Raw genomic sequence first — 16,574 nt, 5'->3', positions numbered from 1 at the left:
ACTCTTCTATAATTAGGCCAACTATTCAAGCCAATCATTTTGAGATTAAACTTGCCCTACTACATTTAGTCCAACAGGATCAGTTTTCTGGTGGAAATTCTGATGATCCTAACCTACATATTTCAAATTTTTTGCAGCTATGTGACACCATAAGAATGAATGGAGTTAGTGAAAAAGCTATCAGATTGAGACTATTTCCTTTTTCCTTGAGAGATAGAGCAAAATGCTGGTTACAAGCTCAACCACAAGGAAGCATCACAACCTGGACAAAACTTGTGAATAAGTTTCTAACTAAGTACTTCCCTCAATCCAAAGCTGCTAAGTTGAGAGGAGAAATTACATCCTTTGTGCAGCAAGAAGGAGAATCATTGTATGAAGCTTGGGAAAGATACAAAGAATTACTTAGAAGGTGTCCACATCATTGTATCCCAGATTAGATGCAATTGGAAACTTTTTATAATGGAATGAATGCAGCAACAAGAACAATGGTTGATGCTGCTGCTGGAGGTTCATTAAATACCAAGTCCTTGGAAGAAGCTCAGAGAATTATTGAGATGATGGCATCTTTAATGTATCAAAATTCAAACTCAAGAAATCAAGGAAGAAACTCTGGTCATGAAGCTAAGGTTCTGGAAACTTTTCTTGCACAGAATCAGCTACAAAATCAAATGTTTTCAGAATAATTAACTGCCTTAACATAACAAATCAGCAATCTATAAACAGGGAGTATGCCTACCAGTCAGCTAAGTTGTGATTTTTGTGGAGGAAACCATGTAAATGGTGCATGCGAGGCATCTACAAGTGAACCACAAGAGCAAGTGAATTATATGAATAATTTTCAGAGACAACAGCCATCATATCCCCCTGGATTTCAATTTTCAAATAATAGAACTTAGCAGTATTCTAATTGGAATAATCAATATTCTGCTGCAAAGAATTCTAACTTAAATTTGCCTTTTTCTAATGTAGGACCAGTAACACAACAGCCTTATTTTCAGAGGAATTCATCCACTCAACCTCAAGGAAATCAGAAATTTTCCAAGCCTATGAATGAGAGGTTGACTGAGATGGAAGAAACTATGTTGCAATTCATGAAGGTGACTCAAACAAGCTTCAAGAACTAAGAAGCTTCCATGAAGAAACTAGAAACACAAATTAGACAACTAGCTAAACAACTATCTAGCAGGGATGAAGGAAGATTTCCAAGCAATACAGTAATCAATCCTAAAGAGCAATGTCAAGCCATACCTACAAGGAGTGGAGCTGTAGTTGCAAGTCCTAAACCAGCAGAAAAGAAAGTAAATGATGCAGCAGAGAGAAAAATTGAACAAGATCTGCAACAAGGAAATTTTAAGCTATTGAAGAAAGACCATTCAAAAGAAAAAGTAGATGTTCCTATGAATTCTGAGAGGAAAACCAAAAAGTAACTCTTTGAGGAAGCTTATAAGCCAATAGATCTAGAAAAATACAAAAGGCTGCCCTATCCTCAAAGAGTCCAAAATCCTAAACAAGAGGAACAATTTGAAAGATTTATGAATGTCTTTAAGAAATTACAAATTAACATTCCTTTTGCAGAAGCTTTAGAGCAAATGCTTTCATATGCAAAGTTTATGAAAAAACTACTTTCCAGAAAAAGGAAGCTAGAGCATGATAAAACAGTACCTTTGACAGAGGAGTGCAGTGCCATTCTTAAGAGAAAGCTTCCTCAAAAGCTGAAAGATCCTGGATCATTTAGCATTCCTTGTGAAATAGGAAACTACACTGTGGGAAAAGCATTGTGTGACTTGGGAGCAAGCATAAATCTGATGCCATTGGCTGTTCTGCAGAAACTTGGCATAGAGGAAGTGAAGCCCACCAACATTACACTGCAGCTAGCTGATAGATCATACACTTATCCATATAAAGTTGTTGAAGATTTATTAGTTAAAGTTGATAAGTTCATTTTCCTGCAGATTTTGTAATTCTGGACATGGAAGTGGATTCTAACATTCCTTTGATCCTAGGGAGGCCATTTCTTGCAACCGGAAGAGCCTTAATAGATGTGCAGAAAGGTGAACTTATGCTTCGAGTGCAAGATGAGAAGGTAGTGTTTAATGTGTTTGAAGCTTTAAAATATCCAATTGAAGATAGTACATGTATAAAGGTAGATATACTGGATGCTTTTATTACTCAACACCATATTAATGAAATTGATGAACTTGTTGTGTTAGAAAAAATAATATCTGCAGGAAATAACAAATCTGAACTTCTGCATGAAGAATACATCATGGAAGTGCAGCAGCAATTAGAAGCTCTGCCAATTCAAAAATCTGCAGAAAATTCAGTGAAGGAGAAGCTGGAAAAGGATGATAAAGAAGAGGAAAAGCAAAAGCTAGAGCTGAAACAGTTTCCTTCCCACCTGCGGTATGCATTTCTAGATGACAAACATGAAAATCCAGTCATCATTAATAATGAACTTAAGGAAGAACAAGAGGAAAAACTGCTGAGAATTTTGAGAGAACACAAATCTGCAATTGGATGGAGTATTGCAGATCTGAAAGCTATAAATCCTTCATTTTGTAAGCACTGAATTTTATTTCAAGAGAATTTTAAGCCTGTTGTGCAACCACAAAGGAGGTTAAACCTAGCCATGAAAGAGGTAGTTAAAAAGGAGGTCATAAAGCTGTTAGATGCAGGAATAATATACCCTATTTCTGATAGCAATTGGGTGAGTCCAGTCCAAGTTGTTCCAAAAAAAGGTGGCATGACAGTTGTACCTAATGAAAAGAATGAACTTATCCCTACTAGGACTGTGACTGGATAGAGAATGTGCATAGACTATAGGAAGTTAAATGATGCAACCAAAAAACACCATTTCCCACTACCATTTGCAGATCAAATGCTAGAAAGACTTGCTGGACATTCATTTTATTGTTTTCTTGATGGGTATTCAGGATACAACCAAATAGTTGTGGATCCTTTGGATCAAGAGAAAACTGCATTTACATGTCCATTTGGAGTCTTTGCATATAGGAGAATGTCATTTGGTTTGTGTAATGCCCCTGCCACTTTCCAAAGGTGCATGCTTTCTATTTTTTCTGATTTGGTAGAAAACATCATAGAGGTATTCATGGATGATTTCTTTGTTTTTGGTGATTCTTTTGATGATTGTTTAGCTAATCTATCCACTGTTTTGTAGAGATGTCAAGACACTAACCTTGTGTTGAATTGGGAGAAGTGCCATTTTATGGTACAAGAAGGCATTGTCCTTGGTCACAAAATTTCAAAGAAAGGAATGGAGGTGGACCAAGCAAAGATAGAAGTCATTAGTAAATTGCCTTCACCTATCAATGTTAAGGGAGTTAGAAGTTTTTTAGGACATGCTAGTTTTTATAGAAGATTCATAAAAGATTTTTCCAAGATTGCTAAACCCTTGAGTAATTTACTTATAAAGGATGCAGATTTCATATTTGATGATAATTGTTTGCATGCATTTTCTGTTTTAAAAGAGAAACTGATTTCTGCACCTATTCTTGCAAAACCAGATTGGAAATTACCTTTTGAACTCATGTGATGCAAGTGATAGTGCAGTAGGTGCTGTGTTAGGATAGAGAAAAGATAGGAAATTACATGCTATTTATTATTCAAGCAAAGTGTTAAATCCTGCACAAGTGAATTACACAACAACAGAAAAAGAACTTTTAGCTATTGTATATGCTTTTGATAAGTTCATATCATATTTAATGGGTTCGAAAGTGATTGTATACACTGATCATGCTGCTCTTAAATATCTTTTGACAAAACAGGATGCAAAGCCTAGATTATTAAGATGGATTCTACTTCTCCAAGAATTTGAGCTAGAGATCAAAGACAAGAAAGGGAAAGAAAATAGTGTTGCTGACCACCTATCCAGATTACCTTTGGAGAGTTTAACCACTGAATCATTGGAAATAAATGAAGAATTTCCAGATGAAAAGCTGTTTGCAGTGGAAAACATGCCTTGGTTTGCTGACATTGCAAATTTTAAAGCCACTCAATTCATTTCAAAGAGGTTTACTTGCAGCAAAAGAAGAAGTTCTTACATGACAGCAAATTCTATGTGTGGGAAGACCCATACCTGTTCAAAATTGGAGTAGATGGGTTACTTAGAAGGTGCATTCCACAAAGTGAGCAAGCTGAGATACTATGGCATTGTCACAATTCAGAATATGAAGGCCACCATGCAAGTTCAAGGACTGCTGCAAAAGTTTTGCAAGCAGGTTTCTTTTGGCCTACACTCTTCAAAGATGCCAAGAGGTATGTGGAAAACTGTGATAAATGTCAAAGAACTGGAAATATCTTAAGAAGACATGAGCTGCCATTAACCAACATCCTAGAAGTGGAACTATTTGATGTATGGGGGATTGATTTCATGGGACCATTTCCCCCATCATTCTCACATGAATACATTCTAGTGGCAGTGGATTATGTGTCTAAATGGGTAGAAGCAATTCCCACCAGATCAAATGAAGCAAAGGTAGTGAGTTCTTTTATAAGAAAGAACATTTTTTCAAGATTTGGTGTGCCTAGAGTGCTGATAAGTGATGGAGGTACTCACTTCTGCAACAAGTATCTTGAAGCTGTATTAATGAAATATGGTGTGAAGCATAAAGTTGCTACTCCATACCATCCACAAACAAGTGGACAAGTGGAGGTTTCAAATAGAGAAATCAAGCAAATTCTAGAGAAAGTAATGAACAGCTCAAGGAAGGATTGGTCAAAGAGGCTGGACGATTCATTGTGGGCATATAGAACTATTTTTAAAACTCCAATTGGTATGTCTCCATATCAATTAGTATTTGGAAAGGCCTGTCACCTACCTCTAGAGCTGGAACATAGAGCATATTGGACTACAAAATGGCTTAACTTTGACCTGTCAAGTGCTGGAAGGAAGAGAGTTTTGCAGCTGCATGAATTGGAGGAATTCAGACAACAAGCTTATGAGAATGCAAAGTTGTACAAAGAAAGAACTAAGAGAATCCATGACAAGTTCATTCTGCAAAAAGATTCAGACCTAGCCAGCAAGTGCTGCTATTCAATTCAAGATTAAAATTGTTTCTAGGGAAATTGAAATCTAGATGGTCTGGACCATTTTTAATTAAGAAGACTTCTCCCTTTGCAGCAATTCTTATAGAAGATCAGAAAACAGGGAGGGAATTCAAGGTCAATGGCTAAAGATTGAAGATCTATCATGGAGAAGAGTTTGCAAGAAACATATCATGCTTGAAATTGGTTCCTCTCGAGTGAGGAACAACTAATGTCAAGCTAGTGACATTAAAGAAGCGCTTTGTGAGAGGCAACTCACATTTCTAACCCAGTTTAAGCTTTCTATAGTATTTTTAGATATCTGCATATTAATGTTCTGTAAATTTCTGCTATTCTATAAAAACTCTGCACAAATACTGCTGAATCTGATTTTCTGAGGTGCATTTGGATGCTTAAATTGAGAATTGATGAGGTGAATGTGTAGTTAAGAGTTTAAGATTCTGCATAATCAGATTTTACCAATTTTTAGAAGTTTCTGCATAATGTATGTGAATATTCTGCTGAATCTGATTTTCTGAGACACAATTGGGATACTTGAATTGAGATTCAATGTTTAGAGTGTGTATTTGATGGATTCAAAAGTGAAAATTGAATTTATTGAGGTTTTCGAAGTATTTGATTAATGAGAGGAGTCACTATTTTGCAGAAAAGGAGCTACGCAGAGAGTTCAGTTTGGAGGATCCATGCTGGAACAATCACTTTTTCTGATAAAAGTGATCACGTAGAGACAGATGGAAAACTAGCTCTCTGGATCCTTCCCTTTTATTGGCAAAAGTGACTACGCACAGGTAAGTAAACTTCTAATATTTCTGCGTTAGTACTTTTATTGAAAAAAGTTATCACTTTGCTGCGCGTTATCACTTTGCTCAGCAATAGTGATAACGCGCGCCTCACTCTGAAAAATCCACTCTCTGGAACATTCACTCTTACGAATAATAGTGATTACGCTAGGAACAATTAATTTCACAACGTTCATTTTTGTTGTAAAAAAATTGTCACGTGCCCAGCGTAACCACATATAATCCCTAACCTGAGCACGCACACACACTTTTCATGCTTAAAACTTCATCTCTTTCTAAGTTTTCTCTGCAAATCTCACTCTCTGTGTGCGTCGACCTAGAATCAACCAACATTTCTCATTCAATACTACATCTTCCTGCAAGGTACACTTACTCTCATCCCTCTGTAACTGTAGTTAGGGTTTTCTGCGTTTGAAGTTTTGGAAAAATATGGAATAGGATACTGAGGCACTGTAGGAACAATTCACTGAAGAAATCTTCCCTGTCATTTATTGAGCATTTGAATCTGCATTGTACATATTTGAATAAAATTTCTGCAGAAATTGAGATGACCTAAAAAGAATTTAGTGAAAATGTTTGAACTAAAACTTTTGAATGAGATTAACTGCAACCATACACTGCATGTAATACAATTGAATGTTTGGAAAATACTAGGTCAATCAATTCTGCATTACTTTGATAGAATAACTTTTTGCTGAGAATGATTGGGTTACAAAATATGTTTGAAAATTGGTTGAAACTTGAAAATATTGCTCTTCGCTACCCTAATTCTTTATGACAGTGAACACATCCTGAATTTCCAAATTAGGAGTATCCAAATTTCTCTGAATGTGATGGATTAATGTTGTGCATCTATATTGTTCATCTGTATAATAAGTGTTTTGACAGCATACTTGAATTCACACTCTGAGGCTATTTGGTTCAAAATAGAATGGATAATACTTTAAATAGCTGTTCTCTGTCATGTATGTTAGTTTGATGGGATAGTTGAATTCACATTGCACTATATGAACCAAATCTCTGCAGAATCTGAACTGATAGCAACAAAATTTTCTAAAACTGTGGAATTGGAAATTAGAATGCATAACTATGCTGAAATTGAGTTAGACATTAAATTGGGAATATCTGAAGTGCATACTTGATTGCAAAATAAATACAACCTATGAATTCTTGCTGACAATACAGAATTGTTTTAAAAATCTTGTCAAGGCATGTAATAATCTTTCTACGTTACCCTGATATTTTATAAGAATGTGCACTCTGAAATTCTACTGTTAAATTTTGCATGTTTTGACTAAGTTGTGCAATTGGGTGTTGGTATTTGAATATGAATGATATTATTAGCAGATTGCATGATGTGAAGTATTAGAAAATTTAAATTTCTGCAAACTGCTTGATTGCACTTTCTGCAGTATAGGATTATTCTATGGTTCTAAAATTTTAAACTGACAATTACTCCTTTCTTGCAGAAAATTACAAAATGGTTAGGACTTCATTCAATACACCTGTAGGTCCTCCTAAGAAGAAACAAGCTCCATCTTCTACCACTCCTAAGAAGAAGCGAGTTGCATCTTGCATAACTCCAACAAGAAGATCCAGCCGAAATCTCCAAGCTGCAGCATCAAAGAGGACCAGAACTGATGGTGTCTCAAGTTCCTCACCTATTCAGATCTCTGAACCCTCACTTTCTCCCTCACCTCAGACAAGATCCTCTGCACCTGCATCTGAACTTTCACCTTCTCCACCACCTCAAACACGATTTCCTGCACCTTCACCTTCGCCATCACATCCACCAAGAATACCTGCACCCTCAGGATCTTCACCACCTGCCACACATGATCCAAGATTCAGAAGTTTGGCTCATGAAAATTTTTTCAGAGCCAATATTCTAAGAAGAAAAATTGTTCCTGACAGAGCATTCCAAATAGCTGGGAACAATTACCCTGAATTCAAGGAGGAAATCCAAAGAAGAGGCTGGGAATTCTTCAAATGATTCAATAATCCTCTATTTTTCCCTTGAATTAAGTTAATCTAACAAGCGAAAATTAACTTTAGTATCCCAATTAAAATTAAGCATCTTAATGGGCTCCAATTCTCTATCCCTAAGATTAAGCAATCTCAAAGATTAATCAAAATTAAGCAATTTTAGATTAGAATTTCGTTGGTTAATTTAGGGTTCATTAAGCAATGTTCCCCTCATGCAAATTTCATTTCATTCAGAGATTGGGGTTAATAAATCCAAGGAAAGAAAAAGTGATATTGCCATTAAACTCAAGAATTCAAGAACCGTATGAGTTGACTAGGAATTACAAGAGAATTTAGCCCTCCATATGGATGGGCTTCACAAATGAAAGAAGAGAATGTAGAAACGTAAGCAACATTAATGTAAAATCAAGGAGAATCAAAGGGAAATTAGAAATTAAAACCTATAATGGATCCCTGGCTGTCACCCAAGAACCCTAAGCTCTGCAAAATGCTCCAAAAGTGGTAAAAGAATCTAAGGAAAATGAATCCCCGTACCCTAATTTCTAAAAGTCTATATATACTAAGTCTGACATGGCCCCATAGTGATCACTCTGTAAAACAAGAGAGTAAACACGCGCAACAACTTTAGCTTTTTCCCTTTCTGGAGTGATTACTCTCATTTCTGAGAGTAAACACGCGCATGGCACGTCCTTCTGGGCGTCTCTGGAGTGATTACTCCCATTTCTGAGAGTGTTTACGCGCAGGACACTTGGGGTCTGGGGCTCCTGGAGTGATCACTCTGATATCTGAAAGTGGTTACTCTGGCCTATCCCTTGAAACCAGCTCCCTGGAGTGATTACTCTGGTATCTGATAGTAGTTACTCTCAGTTCATATTTTTTTCAAAGAGCCAAAAATTCATGAAATTTGTCTAGAATTTCCTGCACAATTATTCAAATGATCAAAATTACAAAATACATTCACAAAAATTAATGGAAATAAGACAAAAATTAAGAAAGCTATTGTTTTCTACCTAAATAAGATTTTAATGTTATTTACAGCCTCTAAATCTATTTTTTTCTCTTAAAACTTTATAAAAATCAAACAAAATATCTATAAAGTGTGGATTCATCAAATGCATTGTGATTGCAATGATGAGTAATTGGATGAACATCTTAATTGAAAAATTATGCAGAAAACACAGAGCGGTAAATTGAAAATTTGAGAAAAACAGTTTTTAAGATGATTCTTGAAGAATGGAGGAATTACCCTTGGTTTAGTTTGACTTGCTTGAGGACAAGCAAAAATTTAAGTTTGGGGTAGTGATAAATCCATATTTTTACTGATATTTTAGCATAATTCTAACACATTTGATAAGAAAAATATATGAAGAAAGCAGAAAAACTCAGAAAAAGAGAAGGAATTGAAGTTTTGTTTAAATTTGTAGTTATCTTAGCAATTATGGAATTTTTGCTTAGGAATTAAGTTTTTAATCTTGTTTTTGAAGGAATAATTCGAGCAAGGTTCATGTGAATGGAGGCTTGAAGACAAGGAAGAAGAAAGAAGCAAGTCTGGACTCTAAAAACACAAGACCAAGAAAATGCAGACTGGGCGTGATCACTATTGTCAGTAAAAGTGATCACTCCAGAGTTCAAAGAAGAAGAAAGCTTGGGCGTTATCACTTCTGCTAGGAAAAGTGAGAGATCCTGTGAAGTCTCAAACTCAACATGTTGGGCATTATCACTTTTATCAGTAAAAGTGAGCGTTCCAGAAAGGCAAATATCAGGAAAAGCTCTGCGTGATCACTATTATCAGCGAAAGTGAACGTTCCAGAGAGCCTTCAACCTGGCGAGTTGCGCGTAATCACTTTTATTCATAAGAGTGATCACGCGCAACCACTTGAGCTTTGCGTAGTCACTTTTATCAACAAGAGTGATGCACTAGGATTGTAGCAAGTGATGAGTAAATTTAAGATCAGAATATCGTCTCCATAGGGAATTTAGGTTTCAAGTACCACTTCACAGAATTATAACCATTTGAGCCATACGAATTTTGGAATGAGATTTGTAACATATAACAGCAGTAAACCAGAGCAATTAAAAGTAAAGAACTTGCAGAAAAATAGAGTATAAGATTTGTAATGAAATGAGATAGGAATGAAGAATAGTTAGGAATTTACTTCACAAGAATATCAGTATTAATTCAATTATGCTTCTGAACATTCAAAAACTTGGTTAATTGACAATCAGTTTCGCATAGCCATAGCCAAAGGTTAATTCCTTAACTCATTGACCCTAACAAGCAACTAAACCACCCTAATCCCTTAGGTAAAGTTCAATTTCAAGTTGCATTAAGACTTAGAACCTTAAGATTGCAGAATTAGGTCTCCTTATCCCTAAGAAATCCCCAAATTCTGATTGCTAACTCAGATCGGAGAAGCAAATCCAACTTCCATTGGTAATTGTTCCTCTAAGATGAATCAAACGAATTTCCATTCATAGATTGCAAGAAAAACAGAATTCACAATTCAATTAATCCAAGAACTCAAAATCCAGAAGCAAGAGTCAAATCAATACATCAATTCGAGTTTCATAAACCCCTAACTACAAGAAAACTACTCAGACATGGAAGAAGAGAAAGAAGAAGAAGAAGGAGAAAAACTCCAAGAAGTCATGGCCGAAAGCTCCAATCCGATTCCTCTTTGTGGAAGCTTTAAGACTTGACCCCAATCTTCTCTCTCAATCTCTCTCAACGAGATCTAACAGAAAAACAGAAAAATAAAACTGAACTCTGAAAAATCTGCACGTTTCTGTTATTTATAGAATTTTCCAGATTTGCGCGTTATCACTTTTATGAGAAATAATAGCCACGCAGAAGGTTTATGGTTGCGCGTTAACACTTTTATGAGAAAAAGTGACCACGCGCAACTTTCCTGATATTGAAGGCTCTCTGGAACTATCACTCTTGCTGATAAAAGTGACTACGCAGAGGTCAAGTGGTTGCGCGTGATCACTCTTATGAATAAAAGTGATTACGCGCAACTCGCCAGGTTGATGGTTCTCTGGAACGTTCACTTTCGCTGATAATAGTGATCACGCAGAGCTTTTCCTGATATTTGTCTCTCTGGAACGCTCACTTTTACTGATAAAAGTGATAACGCCCAACATGTTGAGTTTGAGACTTCATAGGATCTCTCACTTTTCCTAGCAAAAGTGATAACGCCCAAGCTTTCTTCTTCTTTGAACTCTGGAGTGATCACTTTTACTGACAATAGTGATCACGCCCAGTCTGCACTTTCTTGGTCTTGTGTTTTTGGAGTCCAGACTTGCTTCTTTCTTCTTCCTTGTCTTCAAGCCTCCATTTCAATGATCCTTGCTCAATTTATTCCTTCAAAAACAAGATTAAAAACTTAATTCCTAAGCAAAAATTCCATAATTGCTAAGATAACTACAATTTTAAAGAAAACTTAAATTCATTCTCTTTTTCTGAGTTTTTCTGCTTTCTTCATATGTTTTTCTTATCAAATGTGTTAGAATTATGCTAAAATATCAGTAAAAATATGGATTCATCACTACCCCAAACTTGAATTTTTGCTTGTCCTCAAGCAAATCAAATTAAACCAAGGGTAATTCTTCCACTTTTCAGAAACCATTTCACAACTGCTATATCAGAATTTTCCAATTTGCAATTCTGTGTTTTCTGCAAAATTTTCAATCAAGATATTCATCCAATTACTCATCATTGCAATCACAATGCATTCATCAAATTTTAAGCAAGAATTGCTATCCAAGTGAATATATCAGCCAAGTTCATGTGAGAAACATTAAAATCATGATCACTTCTCACTAGACAGTGTTTCCCTCAATTCTCAGCAGTGTTTAAGTACTGTTTTCTCTCTTTAATCATCAATTCAGCTACACTCTACCATATGCTTGCCCAATTTCTCTATCTCCTCTGCTTAGTACAGCCAATCACACATCAAGAGGACTTTTTACAGTTTATAACAGGGCTTAGGTTAAGGTAGATACTGAACAAAATAAGAAACAAGTTGCAATTTCAAAAGATCAGAAGCATTTTGAGTGAATGACTTTAAAACTAGTCTGGTTTAGCATCAATTCACATTAAATTCCTCAGTTATGCAGCAGACTAATCGTTTTTGTGCAGCAGAATTTTTATTTTCCTTTTTCTTCTCTTACTTCCATTTACTCTTTTCTTTTCGTTGAATTTCTTTTTCTTTTTCTCTGCAACAGTTTACTGCTAATTTCTTCTTTTTGATCTCCATTTTGCTCTTTTCAACTCAGATTCTATTTTTGAACTCATGTTTAACTCTTCCATAGTTTTGCTGCATAATTTTTAATTTTTCTGCAGCACTTTTGTTCTTTCGTTCTGACTTTTTGAACTCAAACTTAGATAGCTTGCTACTCCCCTACCCCAAACTTAAAATTTTGCTTGTCCTCAAGCAACTTAATTTGATGCTACCCCAAACTTAGTTTTAAAACTCATTCTTGATTAAACTCACGCAGAGCTTTTCCTGATATTTGTCTCTCTGGAATGCTCACTTTTACTGATAAAAGTGATAACGCCCAACATGTTGAGTTTGAGACTTCATAGGATCTCTCACTTTTCCTAGCAAAAGTGATAACGCCCAAGCTTTCTTCTTCTTTGAACTCTGGAGTGATCACTTTTACTGACAATAGTGATCACGCCCAGTCTGCACTTTCTTGGTCTTGTGTTTTTGGAGTCCAGACTTGCTTCTTTCTTCTTCCTTGTCTTCAAGCCTCCATTTCAATGATCCTTGCTCAATTTATTCCTTCAAAAACAAGATTAAAAACTTAATTCCTAAGCAAAAATTCCACAATTGCTAAGATAACTACAATTTTAAAAGAAAACTTAAATTCATTCTCTTTTTCTGAGTTCTTCTGCTTTCTTCATATATTTTTCTTATCAAATGTGTTAGAATTATGCTAAAATATCAGTAAAAATATGGATTCATCAAGTGATAGTTCCAGAGAGCCTTCAATATCAGGAAAGTTGCGCGTGGTCACTTTTTCTCATAAAAGTGTTAACGAGCAACCATAAACCTTCTGCGTGGCTACTATTTCTCATAAAAGTGATAACGCGCAAATCTGAGAAATTCTATAAATAACAGAAACGTGCAGATTTTTCGGAGTTCAGTTTTATTTTTCGTTTTTCTGTTAAATTGTCGTTGATAGAGATTGAGAGAGAAGATTAGGGTCAAGTCTTGAAGCTTACACAAAGAGGAATCGGATTGGAGCTTCTGGCTATGGCTTCTTGGAGTTTTTCTTCTTCTTTTTCTTCTTCTTCTTCTTCTTCTTCTTCTTTCTCTTTCTTTTCTCTCATGTCTGAGTAGTTTTCTTGTAGTTAGGGGTTTATGGAACTCGAATTGATGAATTAATTTGACTCTTGCTTCTGAGTTTTGAGTTCTTGGATTAATTGAATTGTGAATTCTATTTTTCTTGCAATCTATGAATGGAAATTCATTTGATTCATTTTAGAGGAACAATTACCAATGGAAGTTGGATTTGCTTCTCCGATCTGAGTTAGCAATCAGAATTTGGGGATTTCTTAGGAATAAGGAGACCTAATTCTACAATCTTAAGGTTCTAAGTCTTAATGCAACTTGAAATTGAACTTCACCTAAGGGATTAGGGTGGTTTAGTTGCTTATTAGGGTCAATGAGTTAAGGAATTAACCTTTGGCTATTGCTATGCGAAACTGATTGTCAATTAACCAAGTTCTTGAATGTTCAGAGATATAATTGAATTAATACTGATATTCTTGTGAAGTAAATTCATAACTATTCTTCATTCCTATCTTATTTCATCACATACTCTGTTTTTCTGCAAGTTCTTTGCTTTAATTGCTTTGTTTTACTGCTGTTATATGTTACAAATCTCATTCCAAACTTCGTATGTCTCAAATGGTTATAATTCTGTGAAGTGGTACTTGAAACCTAAATTCCCTGTGGAGACGATATTTTGATCTTAAATTTACTCATCACTTGCTGCAATCCTAGTGCACTTGCTAGTGTTAGATTGTGAACAACATTTAACAATCTTAAACAAAGGTTCCAGGCATATTGCAGTATCTTGAGACTAAGATTTGGATATGTTCTGAACCAGGCTAGAAGAATAGTTGCTTATACTTTGGAACGAATGTGATCTCATAGAATTAATTGTTATACACACATTACTTGTCATTTCCGATCAACACAATTTGAGTTTGTTGCAGCTTCGTTGCTTCCAAATTCCAATCTACATCTTACACGCATACTACATAGAACCATTTATACTATGAAATAGTACCCATTGCATTTACAAAAAAAAGAGTTGGCTTTGAAGAAGCTACTTAGAAACAGAATATGAGACTATGAATATGATGATATAGATAGTTATCTGCAAAGGAAGAAGAGGATCCCCAAAAAGTATACCTGAAGATTTCAACTACTTTAATTTTCTTCTGTAGGAAATTGTTATTAAGGATCTAAATTCAGAAATGGTACAATTCATGGATGGTTTATAGAAAAATGTAGAGTCTCAAGGTGCTTCATGTGAATGACCAAATATAAAGAACATTACTGAAGAAACTACGATAGAGAATACTAGTGTGATCGTAGATCTTGAATATAAGTGTTATCTTTATTGGAATGTTATAGAAATCTTATGTATTCTATATTTCTGAAGATGGTGTCTTTGTGAAATATGAATTTGAATCATCAATTCCTGAAGATACAATTATATGCGCATTTTATAATGCAAATTACATTTCAAATGAAGAGGTTAATGTGTACTTAGACAAGGATATGCAACAAGCTACAAAAGCAAAAATATCTGCTAGTAAGAGTGCTAACGCTACGAATAATCATGTTGTTTCATACTCGTAAAAGCATAGAGGTATGAAACTAAAAAAGGCGCTAAACTCTTTGCTAATAAGAATGGTAAAATTAAGAGTAGTGTTGTGACTTCAAAGGATTAGAAACATACTAACAAATATACATTTCAGCTCAAGGATAAGAAGTTGAAAGAGCATGTTATGAAAACAAATAATTCCTTGAGCATAGCAGTAAGAGTGATAGTGGGAGATTGAAGATAGTGATAATGAAGTATTAGTTGTAAGAATATCCATATAGGACCAGATTGTCAAAGGGAAACATCGTTGAAAAAAAAATACAATAAAGCTAACGGAAGAATACTTTTCGAAGAAAAACTCCTGAAGAACTTAAAGTGCATTATTATGAGGAATATTATCATAGGCATTCTTTCTCTAATAGTTATGTTAGTGAATCGATTTCCTCCTCCTCCTTTTCTTATACTTATTAATTGGGATGTGAAGTTGTTTTAGCAGACTATGAAATTGAATTTATTTTAGAAGATTAGCTAGTATAAGATGGGTCACCAATGAATATTATTGATTATCAAGTAAAGCAATAGAGAGAGAAAGAGATCTTGATGGTAAAGGATGATATGGATTGTAAATAGTGAAGAAGGTATTATACGAGAACTTGGAAATAAAATGAGGATAGCGTACCTTAATTTCCTTAACAAGTGAATTTCGGGGACGAAATTCCTTAAAGGGTGAGAGAATTGTAACATCCTTATTTTTAGATGGTGTTAATGATGGATTATTAATTAATGTTGGATAATGTTGGAAGGTATCAAGGAAGATTTTACATGTTTAGTAAATTTCTGGTGCAGAGAAATCTCGCTCAAGCGAGACATGCCTCGCTCAGGCAAGATTAAACGACTAAGAGCATCCCTTTCTGGAGAATTTCTTGATCAAGCACGATCAATTTCGCTCAAGCGAGAATAGATTAGGTCGCCTTAACCGTCACCTCGCTCAAGCAAGATGGAGCTCACCCAGGCGAGGAGTCGCAGGAAAATTTGGAACTCTCTAGACACCCCCTCTCTCAAGTGAGAAGGACCTTGCTCAAGCAAGAATATCAGAAAATGCTTAAGGAGCCACTGTCTACGCAGCTCGCCCAGACAAGGTACTCCTCATTCAGGCGAGAATTTCTTGCTCAAGCGAGAGCACGCATACTGAGGGTTATTTAAGGAATTTTTAGAGTAAGATATTTCATTTCATTATATCCACGTTTCGATTTCTCTCTTTTTCTTTGGATTTCCACTCTCTTTCTTCAAAAAATCTCCTCAAAACTCCTTTTGTTATTCGAATCCAAGCTTGGACGCCTAATCTAAGTATTCCCAAGTAAGTTCCTCTAAGTTTAAGTTTAAGTATCCCGTTCATTTCTCACCAAGTTCTATTTTAAAAGTTATCTCATGTTGTTTAGGGAGTACTCTCGTTTTAAAGGATCATCTTCATCAAACTCTTTCAAGATCTTTATATCGAGGTAAGGAGAGTTTAATTCTATCATTAGAACATAGCAATATTTGTACTCTTGAAACCCCAGTAGTGTTCACTTTTGTTGTGAAAATATATATATATATATTAAGATGAAAATTTTAAGTGTTAGAATAGATTAATGATGTATATTTCTCTGATTTTAGGAGGTTCACTGATAGTAATTGATTATTTTGAGATAATATGAAATATAATTGGTTGTAATATACGATTTGGATTGAGTCCAGAAGTATCCGATCTCTGGCAAAATTGTTTGATTGATAGTTGGATTATATGTGAATCATATGATAGTGTGATTGTTGAATTTGATTGAAAGTTGAGTATATATGAAAATAAGTTAAATGATGAACAATATGTATGAAAAGTAT

General features: G+C 35.1%; 1 non-coding gene across 1 annotated transcript; it reads right to left on the bottom strand.

Annotated features, from left to right (window-relative positions):
- Positions 1 to 320: 320 nt before the first annotated feature.
- Positions 321 to 427, bottom strand: LOC113853620. Its single transcript, XR_003502674.1, has one exon. It is a non-coding gene; the product is annotated as a small nucleolar RNA R71 (small nucleolar RNA).
- Between the last annotated feature and the right edge of the window lie 16,147 nt (positions 428 to 16,574).

Source organism: Abrus precatorius, unplaced genomic scaffold (genome assembly GCF_003935025.1).
Source record: "Abrus precatorius isolate BTA unplaced genomic scaffold, Abrus_2018 Scaffold0, whole genome shotgun sequence".
Lineage (NCBI taxonomy): Eukaryota > Viridiplantae > Streptophyta > Magnoliopsida > Fabales > Fabaceae > Abrus > Abrus precatorius.
This window is presented reverse-complemented; position numbering and strand designations above follow the sequence as displayed.